Below are 18,716 nucleotides of genomic sequence, written 5' to 3' on the forward strand. Positions count from 1 at the left end.
AGGAGCGTTTTCCTACTCAAGAGGCCTAAGTGGAGGCTCTGTTTCCATCTCTTCATTTAAATCCCCCAGCGCAACAGGAAACACCAGTATCTGCAGTGCAACACCCACAGGTGGGAGCAGCTCACCTGGTAACAGGATGCTTTTGTGTCTGCTCCATCCCCACTCACAGAGGGGATGGGGCCTGGGAAGTATTCAACCCAGTGGCCAGCCTCATGTCACAGCTGTACCCCACAGGCCAGGCTACTTCCAAGCCTGGGAAGGGAATGCAGGGATTCTTCCAGGACCCATGCCCCATCCCTAAGCCTCTCCACTGCCCAGCTTCTGTCTCCTCCTCTTCATCTGGGACTAGAAATATGACCATGGAAGGACCCGTCTATTCCCACTGTGACCTGGGGCTTGCTGCCCCACAGCCTTGTGGACTGAGTCAGCCGTGCCTTAACAACAAGAAAAATAAAAGAGTTGGACCTGCCTGCTTTGGCTTCATCTTCTCCTGGCTCCTTCTGAGCATGGTGGTCAGCAGAGACCCCAACAGAAGCATGCTGTCTGCAGCCAGAGGCGGCCTTCCTGGCCAGCCACAGATGGATGCTGTCCATTTGTCCACATGACCTCTGGCCTTGACCCTTCATGCAAACACACACATCAAGGGAATGCTGGCGAGGTGCTCCTCAGGCTCCTCCCTGTGGGGGATTCCGTCTCTCCCGTCCTCGTTTTCCAGGTAGAATTGGGGGCAATTTCCACAGCGTTTGGCAGCCTCAGGAGACAGAGTGGGGGCTTCTGTGCAAGGGAGAAATGTGATCCTGAAGGCTCAGGGGCCACATCTACTCTGCATGCTTTGTGGCTTTGGACAAGAAACTCAAGGCTCTGAAAGCAGCTGGGTTGTCCAAAAGTGACCCTCGGGCTCACCTGCAAAAGAGACCAACTGGGTCCTGGGGAGACCAGTGGGAGGGTCAGGTAGTTCTCCAAGCTGGAGGGTGCATGTCATTGAGCATGGCTCCCCTGGGGCCAGAGCACTCTCCCCCACTGAGGTCACATTCTATGGGCCCTGAGGTCAGTGCTCAGTGCGCTGGACCAACTCCTGCTTCTTCTGGAAAACCTGTTGTTAAATATTCAGGAATTCTGCAAGCTGGTAGCTTAAAATTGTTCATTCTGGGAGTGTTTATACCAAAGAAAGTAGAAAACACTCCAGGTCAGGGTCACCTGTCTCAGGAGACAGTCACAAGGATGTCACTGCCTGAGGCACCTGGCTTTGAGCTACGGAATATCAGACAACTCCTGGGAGTGTGACCATCTGTGTCCAGGCTGCCAGACACCCTGCAGCTCATCCTATCACCGACAAGGTGTAGGTAGGCTGGCCAAGGGCAAGGGGGTGCTGGGAGGGGCCCTTGCCTGGCTGCGCTTCCATCCTCGCTCATCTCCCCTTCCCCAACAGAACATCTAACATTTGCCACGTGGTGTGACATCCATCCAGAGCACTCCACTGTGCAGGAGGCGACAAGGCAGGGTCTCACCTTGTACAGGAGCCCCGTTTGCCCCACAAGCTGACCCAGGCTATGCCACACCTCTAAGCCTCAATTTCCTCACTGAGACAAAATACTGACTGCTGAGGTGAGTCGGACGGCAATCCTTGTGACTGTGCGATGCACAAGGCAGGGGCCCAAGGACACTGAGTCCCTTTCACTGTGGTGGGTCAACCACTGACTTAGCCCTGGAGAGTCTTGGTTGTGGGTCTCAGCTCCACTCCCTTTCCTGGGTCACCCTGGGCATGATAGTTAACCTCTCTCAGTCTCAGCCTCTCATCTGAGAGTGGTGCAGCATCACCCATGCCACAGGGCTGGCGTGAGGATGAACAGATGAGGGCCAGCCGTGCTCTGCTCAGATCTGACACTCATCAGGTATTGAACACTTGGCTGAATGTGAACGCTTCCCAGCGTCCCCCAAGTCCAGGATGCTGATTCAAGCTGAAACACCAGCTCCTTTAGTGTTCACAAATAATTAAATATAAATTTAGTCTGAGGCCAAATGTACATAACATCAAAGCCTTAGGAAGCTTCCCAATTGAGAACTGAAAAGGTGATAAACTCGGGGTTAAAATGCTGCCTCCTCCCTCCACTCAGAGGCCTTTCCTGGCTGGATGTGTATCATGGAGGACGTTTTTGCCTATACATGCATTTGGCAAAGAACCAAAACAACTAAATTTGTTTTATCATTAATTAAACTTTGCAGAAGGAGGGCAACACTCACTAATGGTGGATACAGCTTTTAGTAGATAGCCAAAACAGGATTGACTCTGTTCAGTTGTGAAAGTTTTAAGTGTTTTTATGTTTAAAATATCATCATATGTACCAGTAAGTCCAGAAACCCAGGTACGCACCTCTCTCTCTCTCTCTCTCTCTCTCTCTCTCTCTCTCTCTCTCTCTCTCTCTCCCTCCCTCCCTCCCTCTCTATCCACATGCACATGCTCACACATATGCAAAACCCATCAACATCAAATTCCCCTCCATCTGTTGAGAATGCTTCTATGACCTGACATAATGCTTGACAGCCAAGCAATTTAACTGGTGGCCTCAATGCCATTGTAGAAATTTAAAATTTGTTGGAAATATCCAGACTGATCATATAATGGTCTGTTAATTCCATTCTAACAACAAACCAGGCTATGATCACTTTAATTAATCAGTAGCCAGTGAATGCTGATGCAGCCAGCCATAGACATGGCTAGAATTCAAGGGGACGGAAGCAGGGACCCCTCTCTGTGTTAGGCACTCTACCAGGCCACCATGCCAAATGAACTGCAGTCAAGAGGAAGGGAAAGAAAGGGCAAAAGAAATTACAGAGCGGTTCAAAACACGTAAGTGCCATCAGAGATGAGAGGCCGTGTATAGAAGGGATCGAACAAAAATTCCATGGAGGGAAGACTTTGGGCTGTTGGCCAACACTGTCCAGTCGAAAGACAATGGGCCTTTTAAATCAATTTTTCCCCTAGAAGCTACATTTCAAAACAGATAAAAAGAGACAATGGCACTGAGTTTAATTATACCAATATATCAAAAATATTTAATTTAATAGGAAATCAATACGAACATTACAAATGAGATGTCTTCCAATCTTTGCATGTGTACAGTTTTTGAATCTGTCGTGCATCTTACCTTCATGGGGCATCCCAATTTGTGCATTATATTTGATCTGCGTTTATATAGTTTTCCCAATAATTACATCAAGTCTTAGTTTTCAAGTTGGAAGTAAGTTTTAAAAATCTTCGTCCTCAACTGCACCACCCACTCTTTGAGTGGTCACTAGCCACATGTGGGGAGTGGTCTTGGACGGCGTCGTGCAGAACTTCCTGCAGTGGTGTAAGTGCTCCTAGAGCACAGGCAAGGGCTGCTCCGAATGTGTCCAGGAAGAGAAAAGAGTTCAAGGACATGCAAGCAGAAAGGCATATGGAAAACTGGCACACTCATAGACTGATGCAGAGATCAACGCTGAGGTTCATTCCAAGAAGAATTTTTGACATCTTGGATCCCCTGTATTCTAATTTCTCTCCTGTGTACTAGCTATATGGGGTGTATAATTATTGCTAGTTTCCTTAAAAGGGAAAAACTGAATAGAGGGAGACTTCTGACAAGTGTGCAGGGAGCTTTTGACAGAGGGTGTGAAGCAATGGATTTAAAAGGGGCAGAGGGTTAAAGCTGACTGCATAAAAAACACCAGGCCACCGAAAGAGCCAGCCATGCTGAGCCTGTACTTTTGCACAGAGTGAGGAGGGGGGCGCTGGGGACCCAGCCTAAGCTTCCAGTCCAGCTTCTGAGGCTGCAGTTGACACCATGGGTTCCAAAGATGCAAATGCCTATGAAATGGAGCGAAGCAAATTCGACTCGATGGCCCCTCTTTGTAGCAGTAGGCATAGCAGGACGCAGGAATCCTTGGCTATGGGGAGGCCTCTAATAAACTCGACTTCCAGACCTCTGCCAAATCTCCCAGAACTGCGGTAAATCATCCTCCTGTAGGGCTCACACTCATGACACAATCAAAGCAGAGCCCTGCTTGAGTGATTTCCACGATTTGGTCTAATGATCTATGTTGATTTCCTTCTCAGAGAGAACATGGTCCAATTACATATTCCTTCCATCTGGGGTTAGAGATGTCCTTCCAAATGCCCATTCTACCAATTTATAGGTGTATAAAAAAAGGATTTTCATAAAATGTGCCCTCATTGGTTTTGATGAAAAGGGTTTGTGATGAAAGTAAAATATCTAATAAGCATTTCATAAATGACTTGTCTTTCAAACTTAATATAAAACAGAATAAAATACATCTCCCAAAGACCTCTGTGCTGTCACACAAGACGTACAGTCCCCTGTTCCCCATCAGTCAGGCCCCCAAAATTAAAAAAAAAAACTCTAAAGACGCAATCAAATATTTATCAGCAGAAGTTGGAAAAACTGAGGAATTACTTATGGCCCAAATTTTGAAATAGTCACACTTTGAAGGGTGGGGGAGGTGCTTGCTGGAGGCAGCATGTGTCTCTCAGGGCACATGATCCCAGCTCCTCCCTTCTGTCTTGAATTTAAAAACCAGGGAGATCAGGAGGAAGTGCATTTGTGCCCTCCAGGGTGTCTCCCCTTTCTTCAGAAATACGGAAAGATTTTCCTAAGGCAGAAGTCCTATGGGAAAGAGCCAGAAACAAAGAGGCAACCCATTCTCCCACAGCTGGGGGTGCTGGGCCATGTCCCCAAAGCTTGGTTCATCCCGTGCTCCTGACCAACCGGCAGGGCAAGCAGCATGACACAGCCAACTGAGGTTGGAAGAGGACTCCCTCTGGGATGGGGAGCACCCCCCAATTCCAGGAAGCCACTGCTCCCTGCCTATTCAATGATTTGGCAGATAAATGAATCATGGGAAGTTTGTCAATCCCTGGAGCCACCGCACAGCCTTCCAGCTTCTCTGTGGGTCTTTAGTTCTCCATGGGCACCCTCCCTAGGCACCTTGCTCTTGGGGTCTGTAACCGTGGGTACTGGGACCTCTTTCTACAGGAATTCATGAATATGCAACAATGAACCCTACTGTTATGTATAGTTATGCTGCACCACCAATAAAAACTTAAAAACTTAAACAAAGAAATTCAGATTGTGAATGATCAAAACAACAAAAACAAAATCAAGAACAGATACCTAGTCTCCATTAACCCTCTTGAAATGTAAGATTAGTGTCTTTATATCCTCATGCTAACTCCTGTGTCATTTAGTACAGTCTGATATTTAGTTAAACTTGATTTTCTCTAATAATTATGAAATTCATATAGGAAAGCTGAAAGAATTTTGCAGCAAGAATCCCATGTTCGCCAACTAGACCATACCATGCCATTTTACCATACCATTTAGTGTACTTTTGAAATGGTCACATCCTGCATCTTATCTTTTGGTGCATGCCAAAGAATTACACTTATTTTAATGTTGCTTTAAAGGGAGCGGTTGTCAGCGAGCGAGCACGTTACATCACATGGAAGAGGTCTCTCAGCCTGGCTTAAGTGGCCCCTGCACCTATTGGTGAAGAGCAGAGACTTTGAAATCTCAAAGAGCCAACACAAAGCTCGTCTCTGCTGTTAACCAGCCGTGTGGCTTCAGATGGGCTGCCTGTCCCTCCAAGGCTAGTTGCCTCCTTGGCATTGGGAGATGTCCCTTGTGGGGTGGCCACAGGAACTGAATGAAGGAAATGGGAAGTGCTGAGCATGCTGCTGGGCAAACGGGCTGACACGGCCACTGCTCTGCAGCCCAGGCGGTAAATACACCTCCAGTTCCCCACACAGGGTCTTATAGGGAGCAGAGGTTGAATGTGTGTGTGTGTGTGTGTGTGTGTGTGTGTGTGTTTGTGTTGGCCAGAACTGGGTTGATTTCAGAGATGTGACATGGACAGAGGGGAATACACTGGGCTTCAAAGGCCCAAGGACACAAGAAAGTCAGTTCAAGAGACAACAGGAGAGCAGAGAATAAGACAAAGACACAGAAATCCCAGTCTGCAGCAGGAAGGTTTATATCAGGTTAAGTGATGGAGCTGGATTCACCAGGGCCAGAACCTGTTCCCTGGCCCCACCCAACTCCTCACAGACTTCCCTGGCCCCTCTGCCCAGAGCCTGCCTCCAAGCCTCAGAAGCTGATGTGCTTGTGCACAGAGCACAGGGCAGGCTGGGTGTGCTGGAGTATTCACACACAGGCCCAAGGCTGCTGGGGGGGGTGAATACTTGAGAAGTGTACAAATCCCTGCACCTGCCCTGTGGGCAGGGTAAGTCCAGAGTGGCTTCACAGCACTTGCTGGAGCTTCCCCCTGAGACTGGAGTCTCCACATGGTCGAGGGCTGGAACCTGAGCTTCTTGCCTGGCTCCTGCCCCTCCTGTCTCACTTCCTTACAGGGTCTCCCCTCCCCCTTCTAAATGAACTCTCTGTGTTTGAGTTCTTGCTGAAGGTCTGCTTCTGGGGGAAGCCAAGGAACCGAAGTGGGTTTACATTTTTGTTAGCCACAGAATCTCTTCTCCAAGAAGCATTCATTCTAAACCTGCATCTAATGTCCTATTTGTGAAGGTGGAGGTGTTTGTGGGGCAGAGCACTTCCTCCCTTGTGCCCTGTCCCCACTCCCTAGCACTCACTGGGGACACCACCTATGTGTTCCTGCATGGCTCTAATGAGCTCAGCTTATCAGGTAAAGGCAGAGCTGCTGAGGAGAAGAGGGAAGACTTGTTAAAGAATAAGGCGAATGAATGAAAATCATTTGCACAGAGAGGAAAACGTGTTGCTTCAGGGGTGTAGACAAAAAAGAAAACCAGATTTTTGCAAGGCAGAACAATTGTTCTGTAAGAAATCCCTGGAGGTTTTGGGGTTGTACACATTGTGACATTAGTCACCTATCACACTTGTAAAGGCAGTGGCTTTGTGGAGTCTAGGTAGTGGGTGCACATAAGGGTCAAGAGGTGAACCTCAGTGTGAAGGCATCATGGCCCTTGGAGGCTGCAACATCAGAAAGGGTGCAGGGGCCCATGGTGGCTGCACCTTACTTACAGGGCCATTCAGCAGCTCTGGGAAGGACTCTTGGGAAAGTCACCCAGCAAGAAACTGTGGGCTGACTGTGAGACTGAAGGAAACTATACTAGGGACACAGAAGTAAATGCCACCTTCGGCTCAGGAGCAGTTGAAGTTCGTAGCGATTGCCAGGATGTTGGATCATAAATTTCTGATTTCTAATAGAAACAGATTTCCAAGTCACCCTCATTTCCCACACGGCCCACCACAATCCCTCCCCTCCCTTCCACTGGTCCCACTCACTCCCAGGGGAGCCTCCGCTGCTCCCTTGTGGAAATCCCTACGTTCCAGGGCCTCCCCGGGAAGCTGGCCTCTCACCCCCTCCACCATCTGCCTTGCTTAGGGCGCTGGGTCCTCAGGCGCTGCCCCCTCAGGCTCTCCTCCCTACCCACCACAGGCCTCCCCTGCAGTTCCCTTTGCCAAGACGTGTGTACCCAGGCCTTCCACAATGTCCCTGTCTCACCCTCCCAGCTCTCTCCGATGTCACCATCCCTAGCAGCCCCACCAGCTGTGCAGACACCCCCACCTCCAGCCCAGTCCTGCCACTAGCTCCTGCTCTCATGTCACCGTGCTCTGTCTTCACAGCCCTCTGAATTCTCTAATTCTCTTGCTTATTTGCTTATTCATGAGAATGAGTGCCGGTCACCCCAGTAGAACCTGAGTGCTGCTGTCCACTTGCTCACAGCCACAGTCGCCCAGGCCCAGCACGGGGTCTGGTGTGTAACAGGCCATCCATTTTATTTAATAAATGAATTAGTAGACTAATTACACCAGCCATTAAGATCATTCATTCAAGTAACTGCCAATGTTCAAATTTCAGGTTCACCCGGTTCATGCCACACGATTGCCGTCTACCTTAAGATGCCACTGTTTTCAAACACATAAATGGCAACCAGGCTTAAGGGGCCCAGTCCCCAAGCCAGCAGGTCACAGCAACCCAACAAGGCATGTGACTTTGACATGCCCACTCATTTAGTGTCATTAAATGCCCACTCATTTAGCCTTTTCTGTATTCACTGCCAACCCTTTCTGCCAGCTCCGCAGGATGCCTGGCTACTTCCTAGGTGGGATGCCACCTGATTTACGAATCTTCAATAACAACCAACCCCATAGCTAAACTCAACCTGTTGAAATACTGTTTCTGAGACAAGTCAACAGGGGGACTGTGGCCAGGTTCACAGGGACTACATCTTTCCAGCACAGTTGTTCTGATTTGTGCAAAGGTGTTTCTGGATCTGGGGAGGGTGACTGGATTCTCTTGATCTGGCTCAGTTTTTAGAGAGCTGACCCACTGGAATTGCTAGACCTAGACATTTGGAAAACAAGGATCTCAGTGAAGACACATGTCAACACTGCTGTCCTGAGAGCCTTGTCTGGCTGGTCACCTGGCCATTGTGTCTCAGGAACAGAGTCCATTTGGTAACCGAGGGCACCCAACCATGTCACACAGCATGTCTCCCACCATGCAGATCTCCAGGTTGCCAGACTTGCAGCTGTTGCGCTGTCTGCGCACGTGCCCACCCTGCCTTTTGGATGATCTTTTGAACTTTTTTTCTCACCTAAATCCTTCTGGCCTCTTGTGTACAGAAGTCGAGGCCAGTTTCAGCTGGTCACTGGCCAGCCTGGCCTGCGCACGGGTCCCTTAATTGAAAGTGTGCTTTCCCACCTGTCACTCCTCTGACTTACCTTGCCAACATCCCTTGGGAAGGCTGTCTCTGGTTCTCTGGAATTGCACATCCAAGGTCTTACACATGCCAGCCAAGTGAAATACATCTAGATGTATGCTACCTAAACCTTGCCCTAGGAATTCTGGCATCATGAGAAAACAAGGTGAGATGGCATCTCCAAATTCAATCATATCCCCGTTATTGTACCCAAATGCATTTCTTTAACAAACTAAAGAGATTTTGATAAAAATATTCAACATATTGACTGATTTTTCTGCAAGGATGAGAAACAAAATGAAAAGGTCACCACAGAAAAAAAATCATTCAACTTGGAGTGGATAACTAGTGATTTTCATTAGAATTTTGAGCCCTTTGGCAACAATCATGTCACATGAATGTATTCAATTGCCATTACACTTACACCATTCATAATCCAGGTGGTTATTCTTTATTCTCAAATTTAGTCTCAACTTTTTATTTTTAAAAGTTTATCCATGTGGAAGCACAAGTGACATTTAGAATCATTTTGCCTCCATGACAAAATAAATTTTAGTTGACATGATTTCTAATGCTATTTTCAGACTCTAACCAGTAGAGTGTAGACGTGAGTAGTACATTATAATGCCTGAATTCTAAAAGACTATTTAAAATGTATTTTATTTTGGCTTCCTTTACTTTCTTCAAGCAAGAAAAAACAAGGGAAACCAGGAAGAAATGCTTTACATGTTGACATACCTGAGGCTGGGTATGTTGAGCATCATCAAAACTTTTGTGCTCTTCCTCTGAAGTCATGTCAAAATGGGTCTCTGCTGACAAATGAATACATTTACTCATATTCCTTAGAACTGAGTTAGAAAGAGGGTATATAAATCCAAATACAAAGAAGTAATTGTAACACCAATACAACTTAATATTCCCAAATATGCTTTCCAATTAAGTTTAATGTTAGGTGAATAATTACTGGTTTCATCTTTCCACAGTTTTTTAAAAACATAGGAGAGGACTCATTTGAGGAAAAGGTTATAAGGTTAAAAGACCAGGAGGAGGGGAGGGATGCCCATCACAAAGGCCCTCCCCTGGGAGAACATGGGGGTCTCTGAGCATGAACTTGCCATCCTTTCACGACTCTCCCCAAACACCCCCACCCCACAGCCTCACACAGGGAAGGGGCACCTGCCGTGCTCACTGTGGGAGCCCACCTGTCTTTAATGACCCAGCTGGGCTCCTGCCCCGTCCCTCAGCCTGGTGGTCAACTGCTGTCCCCTTGTATTTACCAAGGCGTTTTCCCTCTTGAACACAATTCCGCTAGCACATTATCTTCCCTCCACACCTTCTTTTTTTACATTCAGAATATTAAGATCATTTTTCACTCCAGAGTACTCCCAGTCCCCAAGGGTGCACAGTTCAGCACACACTGCAGACCCTATGCTAAGCCAAGAATGAGATGCTACAGCAGAGAAAGAGGAAGAAGTCACGGTTGTGACTCAGTCCTTGTGCTGTACCTGTCTGGCACCAAAGTCCATTTGTCACAATTTTGCAGCCCTTTTTGTCCATAGAGTAAGTGGAGATGCTGATGAGTCATTTCCTGAGTCTGGTTCCCGGTGCACTGTGAGATTTCCAGGCCTCTTCTCCCTGTGCCCTTCCGAATATCTTCCTTTCTCTCGCCTCCTGCTGTTCTACCACGGATCAAGATGGCCCCCAATCTCTGGTGAAGTTGCTAGGTCTTCTCTACCTGCCATCTCTTCCACTCAAGGATCAGACTGATGGAGGTAGAAAGGAGTCCCTGAGGCTGTCCCCACGGGCTCCAGCTCCTCCCCTTCTGGGACCCTCGACCTATCCTTCCCTGGCCACCAACAGTCACTTGTGGCCATCTGACTTGCCTTGGTCAATGAAGTGTGAGAGTGACATGTGTCACTTTGGTTTATTCCTTGCAAAAACCTCAAGAGCTCTGGTGTTCTTATCCAAGGTCCCTTTGCCTCCCCGTGCTGACAAGCAATCTCTATGTAGTCATGATTTCACTGACCTGGGTCCCAAATAAGGAATGAAGACAATGGTGAGCACAACCCACAGTGACTGTGGTGCTCAATCTGATCTGTGTTACCTTGGTCAACAGAAATCTGGGGCTTCTTATGCCCACAGCAGAGCCTGACCTATCCTGACTAAAACACAGAGAACAGTGAGACAGGTGTCGTGTCTGCCCCAGGTCAGAGCTCCCAACATGGGAAGTTGTGTGGCCTTTCTGAGCCTCATGCTCTTCTTCTGCAAAAGAAGAGCAATGCCTGTCCTAAAACAAGTATGGCAAGTGTTTAGGATGCCTAGGAATACAAGCATGCTCAATAATTTAAGGAAAGTATTCTTGTTATGCCTGTTGATGACAACACAGGTCACCATTTATTGAACCCAGCTATCTGCTGCACATTATTCTAAGCACTTTGCACATATTAGTGCATTTAGTTTTACAACTTGTTGAGATAGGTACTGATGTTAATCTCCATTTTATGGAGGGATAAACGGAGTCTCCAAAACTTAGTCATTGTCAGCTTAGATGACGACTTTGGATTGGAACCAAACCATTCAGAGGCCACAGCCTTCAGCTGTCCGAAGTCCCCCTGAGGCAAAATAACCGGGGGGTGACGAATAACTTGTGTAGATTGATACAGCAGGAGTAGGAGCCGTTCATTGTAGGACAACAGATCTATTTATACATTCCACACAGCTTATCTAATTAACATAAACTAGATACATCAGTCAACCAATAAGGAATCTCCACACTTAATGGCTTGCTTTTGTTACTTCTCAAACCTCTCCCTCTGACATTTTGCCAGGCACCAATCAGACTTGTTTATGTACTCTAACATTCCCCTGGCAAAATACCAGGTGTTATTTTGACTTGTTTACAGACCTTAACATTGAGCCATATGCATGTGGTCAACTGATGGGCATATGCTGGGCTGGACATGGGTGCCCATGGGAATAAAGGAGCCTGGTACCAATGGAGAAGCTCCCAATGTGGACTCTCTGAGTGGCACCCCTCCAAGAGGACTGAGGGATGTTCATCTCAAGTATGTGTCGGTGGCGGAGCCAGGATTAGGGACTTCAGTGTCTGCCTTCCAGATTTATATGTGTCTGAAGGGTCACCCATTTCCTCTGTACATCAAATTCCTGGCAGCAACATCTCTAAATGCTCTCACCTCCCTGCTCCCCCAAGCTTTGTCAAGGTAATGGCACAATTTGAAGCCCTTGGACGCTGTTGGAATAGACAGACTTAATCTTTTATGAACTGGCCAAACTTTTCTTTCCAGCTTCCACTCACTCCTTTCTCCTCCATCAGTTCAACTTTTTACGGTTCCCAAAGAGGGTTAAACCAAATATTTATGGACTCATTTGAACCACAGTTCAGAAAAAGCAACTTAACACAATCAGCATTATGAACCTGGAGCTGTTCCCACTGGGAAGCAATCAGCAGGAGCAGTGAGCTGCTCCTCCCTGGGAGTCCCAGGGGCCTGCACTTTCCGAAAGTTCCAAAAGGTCTCCTCTTGCTTCTTCTAATTCAGGGCAAATTTCAATGGCAAGACTGATGCTTGCAAACATAAGTAGCATCAAAAAATATAGACAATTTTAATCCTTTTCATCGGAAAGCCTGATATTCTCTGCTATGTACTTGCTTAGGAGGATGTGGGCACAGCTTTGGGCTTCTTCATTCTCTAAAGGAACTACTGTTGCTCACAAGTGGATCCTGCCCTGATTAAAAGCTGCCAAGGGTCCTTCATCCCCTTAAAGTCAGGGAAAATTCAGTGTATTGCCTGCTTTCTGCCTGTCTTCATCCTGTGTCCACAAGCACCCTCTCATTCTATTTTGCTGCTATTTCCCCTCAGGGTGCCATGTTCAGGCCTGTCTCTACTCTACTTCAGCCCCTGGTTGCTGCCTTCTGTCCCAGAGGTTCCTATCCAAAGGCAGAGTCTGCCTATCTGGTCAGATCCTCTCTTTGGGAAGCCCAGGATTGGGCAGACACTGAGGATCCTAAGGGAAATATTGGCTTGGAAGTTGGGTCTGCCACGTTGAGTGAGACCCTACTGGACCATAAGTCCATGGCAAGGAACACAGTCTTCAGGGGAAACGGAAGAGAGTGGATGTTCTCTCCACTATGATTTCATCTTATTCCTCGCCCTTGGTTTCCAACTTCGCTCTGACACCAAATTAGCACACACTCCTTTCCTACATGAGGCCTGGTCAATGCCTTTCATCCACCAGGATCTTTCCAGATGGATGTCTGTACATGCTATTACATGGATGCTCCTCATATGTCACTTTATGGTAGTTCTTCAGAGAGGATGTCCCTGGTCACACATCACAAGCAGCGGGGTCTTCCCTTCCCTATTGTCCTCCAGCTCAATCCCCTGCTGTGGACTCTCCTTCACAGAACTGACATGTTTCCTGCACATCCATGTCTGTTGTCTTGTTCACTATTTAGGTATAAGCACCGAGTTAAGAGGGATTCTGCTTCATTTGCTGCTATGAGCAGCAAGCATGGCCCATGGTAGACTCTCAAATAGTTTTTTAATCAATAAGGAAGTTATGTAAAAAGAGCTGAAACAAGAGACTACAGGGTCAGAAAGAAAGAGAAAGAGTGCATGAGCCAATGAGCAGAGCTAAGATGCTCAAGAATGCCTTGTCAATCTCTGGAGAGGATCCACTCTGCTTCTTGGACTTGCATCCATGAGTTAGGCTCACATCCTCCAACAAAGTTGATTTGAGTCATCCTCCTAATTCAATGATCTCAATGACACACACACTTTCAAGAATAGGGCAGGTTGCTTCCTGAATATCAACAGGTCCATGGATGTAGTGAAATCAACTTGCTTGAATATCTTTTGTTTTCAGAAGATTATAAATTCTTAAAAATATGTTTCTACCTACCTATGGAGGATTGAGCCCAGGGCCTTGTACATGCAAGGCAAGTACTTTACCCCCGAGCTACATCCCCAGCCCTTTTTATTTTGAGACAGAGTCTCACTGATTTGCCCAGGCTGGCCTCAAACTTGGTATCCTCCTGCCTCTGTCTCTGTAGGAGCTGGGATTACAGACATGCACTACTGTGCCTGGTTCTAAGACATGCTGTTATAAGGGGCTTTCAAGAAGATAAGATCACAACAGCTGTGAACCAACAGAGGCTCTGGGAAGAATTTCGGGAGGAGCTCTATATACAATTCTCTGTAGGGAGCTGAATAGGCGTCAGATTTCTCTCAAGCAAGATGACTAATCCCCCAAGACGACTTTGGGCAAAGGCACCTGCCCAGCAACTGCGGTGTTGGTGGTGACCCCTGAACAGATGGTGATACAGTGGACTCTCTCCCATGGGGATGTGCGGCTAGGTAGAGACCCTGTGAAGAGGGCACCTTTGAGAGAAGGTCTGTCCTGGGTGAGCACAGACAGGCCCGTGAGTGTTTGGAGACAGAAAGGTGGGGCAATGGTAATGTCTGGTGCACCATCTGAGGACAGCAGAAGAGACTGGCTTAGTCTTGTTTTAGAAAAGCCACCTGATGCCAGTGAACAGGCTCGGCTCATGCACCCAGGGGCGTTTGCTGGTGGCACAGCGGCCTGTTGATGGACATGGCTGCCCCGTGGCACCCAGGTCGACACTGTCTGCCCATAGTAATGCGCTGGAGGCATCAGTGCCAGAGGCACTCTACGGTCCCTCCCCAGTCCCAGCTGCTATGATCCCGAGTCTGAAGGTGGGCAGGGCTGAGGACAGGTGCATCATGGAGTGGGCAAGGGTCTCTAGGGATCTCTGCTGAGCCCAGTTGGCCACCTCCCCCCTACTGTGCTCCATGAAGAATGTAGTTTCCCTGCCACAGACGGGGGTGGGTTGGCGGGGAAGACTCAGCCAAGTGATGTCACTTAGGGTTTGCACAGTTAGTTTAGAAATGGAACCCTCTGAGGTCATCTGGGCCAGTCTAGAACTCCAGATGATGGTCAATTCCACTCTCCCGCCCTCCCCCTGATCCTTCACTGTCTGAAATGACGCCTCAGAAGGCACAAGGCAGCCAGGCGGGCTATCTCCAGGGTCTGGCTGAATGTGAAGGGGTGGCTGGCATTTCTTTGCAAGGTTCCTGTGAACAGACCCTGAGCCCAGGTGGCACTGCGGGTTCTTACTATTGTGGGCACCACGGCCCCGGTGCATGCCTGCACAGCCCCCAGACAATGGAATACGGATGCTTGGCCAGCCCCAGCACTTTCTTACTTGAAGCCAAACACATTATCCAGACTCATTTGTAAACTGCCTAACTCCCTCCCCCAGCCAAGCTCACTCTGCCTCCTAAGTTCCCTAGTTGTTATAAGCTTACCACAGAAGTAAATCAAAATGTTCTCAAGAGGAGAAGAAAAGATAAAAGCAAAAATGCAACATCCCCAAGAGAGGAATATTTTTTATAGTTCAACAACTCTCGCAATTCTGTCTTTAAAAAAATCCATTATTTAATTTTAGTACCATGGAGGTGTTGGTGATGAATAACGGCTTCTCATCTACCTTCTAGTATTTCTAAAATATTAATACTGGTTGGATACCTCTCCTAAGGGGAGGCAGGAGTTGAATCTTTTATAGGCTCTGGAGACTGTTCCCCCACAACAGACGCTGCGCTGCATTCATCTCTACCCCTCCTGTGCTCGGGGCTCCTCAAATTATGTCTGCATCAAAGGGTAGTGCAGAGGGGAGGCAGGAGAGACACATTGCCCAGCAGTCCCTGCCTCATTATTGTCTCTCTCCAACACTTCACTCTTGAAACTACTCACCAAGATGCGCCTTCTTGGGGTATAGCAGAATCACACACAGAAACCACAAGGATTGGACTCCATGACCTCCCCAGGCCCAATCTCTACACAGCCTAGCAAGACTCCTGACACCTGCAGCTGCAAATCATCAACTCTGAGCTTCAGACACTGAGTCTAACACAATGGTTCTTGAGCATCTTAAGCAGGTGGTGATTTTGTGCACGCGCGTGTGTGTGTGTGTGTGTGTGTGCGTGTGCGTGTGTGTGTGTGTGTGTGTGTGTGTGTGCATGCTTTATTTTTATATTTGAAGTACAGGAGAGGAATGAAGGGACTTTCCAAATAAACTAAAAACAGGACTGTAAATAGTTGTTCTTGGCAATGAACTTAAAAAAAAAGGCAGTTTGCTTTTCTTTCCATTTTGTGAAACTAACACATGCACACTAGAAAAATTTGACACACCAACCAAAGTGAAAAGTCAAAAACTAAGATGCTCAATGTCTACTTTATAGTCATGACAATTTGGTGACTCTTTTCTGGTCTTTTAAATACACAAAACTCTGTGTGTGTGTGTGTGTGTGTGTGTGTGTGTATAATTTTTTTAACTTTACTTTTTTATTTTGAAATAATTGTAGATTCTCAGAGGCATCTCTGCATAAGCACACAGCTGGATGCTGGGGCATCTGCCCTTCTTGGGCACTTGCTTGCTTTCCCTCACCACCTTGGTAGCCAAGATGATGCAGGTATGCCTGGTTTGGGCTTTTGGAAATGAAGGGGCTGCTTTCATTACCATCACCAATTAGCATTTGTCCACTGGAAGCACATTAAATGGCAAGGACTGCTGGGAATGTGTTGCTCCTGTGGTCAGCATGGGGGTTTTGGCCCTGGCCCTGGCCCTGGCCTGTGGATAGGGAGGGTTGGAACAAGGGAGAGGAATACAATATGTGTGAGGGTTTTCATCACACAACCAAATTCCTTCCTTCCTTCCTTCCTTCCTTCCTTCCTTCCTTCCTTCCTTCCTTCCTTCCTTCCTTCCTTCCTTCCTTCCACAGATACTTAGTGAGAGCTTGCATCAGGTTAGATGCTGAGGTTATAGCATTGGACACAATGAACACAGTCCCTAGTTTAAAATCTCTTGAGGGAGACAGACATTAATCCAATACCTTTATAAGTAACAGGGTTCTATTTCACACAATATGCAAAGGTCCTTTGGCACCAAGGGAACTGGGCACCAGCCAGTGAGATTAGCACAGAGGGCAAGGGAATGCAAGAAGCAAGGAGATAAGCTTCCCACTTCATAGATAAGCTGTGCTCCCGTGAAGTGGGACCTAAGGGCCATAAGGCCTTGCTCCTTAGAGAAGGCCCCTAGCAACTACAGGAGGTGCCTCCACCTGACTCTTGAGAGAATATGGACCCTCATTGCCAAAGGACCCGGGATTCTGGGCCATCTTCACTCCAGGCCATCTGGCAGCTCACTTTGCCCTCTGTCATCACACCTCACACCTCCCACCTTCCCTGCACCTGCCCCCAGGCCTACCATTTCATGTGCTTGTCATGGTCTGGGCAGGCAGAGGATGCTTCTCATCTCCTTGGCCCTTGCTAACTCTTGATCATTCTTCAGGATTCAACTCAAGCTGTTCTCCAAGTTTCCAGCTCTTAGGGCCCTTTGTATCATGTTACACCAATATGTCTACTTTGTGTCTCTGTTTTCCCACAGACTCAGGAGCAGAAACTGAGTCTTATTCTTTTATTCATCTTTACATTTTCAGCAATAAACAGAATGCTTTGCTCCATACAGGAGGCCATCAATAATGATGCCACTTAGCTAGGTTTCTCTCCAGTGGCAAAAGGATGCTCTCACAGTGGTGAATGGAGTCCTCTCTCATGCCATCTGTCGGGGAGGCTACAGGCAAGACTGACAACTGAGAACAAGGCTTCCAGCAGCCTCCTGATGTGGTTGAGCCCCAGAGTACAGGTGGGTAGGGACAAAGGAGCCAACCATGCTCACTCCCCTCTGCATTCTGGGCCCTGCGTGCACAGATTCATGATGGCACTTGGCCTCCTATTTGGCCTTGACTTGGACATGGATGAAGTCCTGGGTGGGTGCTTATCTTTCTCCATAATTCCAATAAAGCTTTGTGCAGCTCTGAAGCATAGGTGGGATGAAAGGGTGCTTGGACAAATAACAGCTCCAACACCTACCATTTGCAGAGTGGCTCCTGAGGGCCTGGCTCTGGGCCAGGGACAGTATAGTCTGTCCATGCAACCCCAGCCTCAGGGTGATGCTAAACTATAGCAGGGTTTCTCAACTCCCATTTTTTTCTCTTTTTTTTTAATTACCTATGCCCTTAGGAGCCTTTCCAGAAATTTCCTCCTAATTTCCTCCACTCTCGTGAAATTTTAATATCATAGATACACTTAAATCTGCTTATATATTGCATGTGAATCTTATTCTTTTTAAGAACAAATTTTGCCCTTCCCCACAAGAACCTAGTTCACGCCATTTGGGGTAACAGAGTCCCACTGAGAATGTACAGTACAGACTCTCTAAGCATCATTTCCACTTTCTAGAAGAGACTGAGCCTCAGGGACACTGACTAAGTTGTTCAAGGCTAAACATCCTGGAAGGGATACAGCCAGAACATGCCCCCAGCCTGATCTGTCTCGAGAGCCCAGGTTCTGGGCACTCTACTCCTAGGAAGAGATGAAGGAGAAGAGAAATGACAGTTGCCCATGTCAACCCCCTTGGGCCTCTCAAGAATCCTGTGGGTAAAGGCACACTGGGGGCCACATCCACCCCCAGCATCTGGCACTTCTTAGGCCCCATGTGTCACAGCACCTCCCTGACAGGCCAAGGAGCTGCCTGCACTGGGGGAGGGGAGGCGTTTGCCTATTTTCAACACCACCTGAACTCAGGAGCAGATGCTTTGGACCAGGGTATCTTTCTCAAGGCCAATATCTATGACACCATCAGGGGAGCATTGAAAAATCACTCCCTCCAGAGAACAGACAGAATTGGGCTGGCTGGGCGCTGTGCACCTGGATCTTTCCAAAGCCCCCCCCCCTAGTCAAACGAAGTGCAGACAGAACCAAGAACCAAAACCTTAGGTTGGAAACTGTTTGACAAGGTGCCAGGTTTTCACACTTACTCGCCATTCCTAGCACTGAAGGGGGTACCTAGCATGCCAGCACCTGCTCTTCCCACACCCTGAATAAA

The sequence above is a fragment of the Urocitellus parryii genome (assembly GCF_045843805.1).
Source record: "Urocitellus parryii isolate mUroPar1 chromosome 13 unlocalized genomic scaffold, mUroPar1.hap1 SUPER_13_unloc_9, whole genome shotgun sequence".
In the NCBI taxonomy this organism is placed as follows: Eukaryota; Metazoa; Chordata; class Mammalia; order Rodentia; family Sciuridae; genus Urocitellus; species Urocitellus parryii.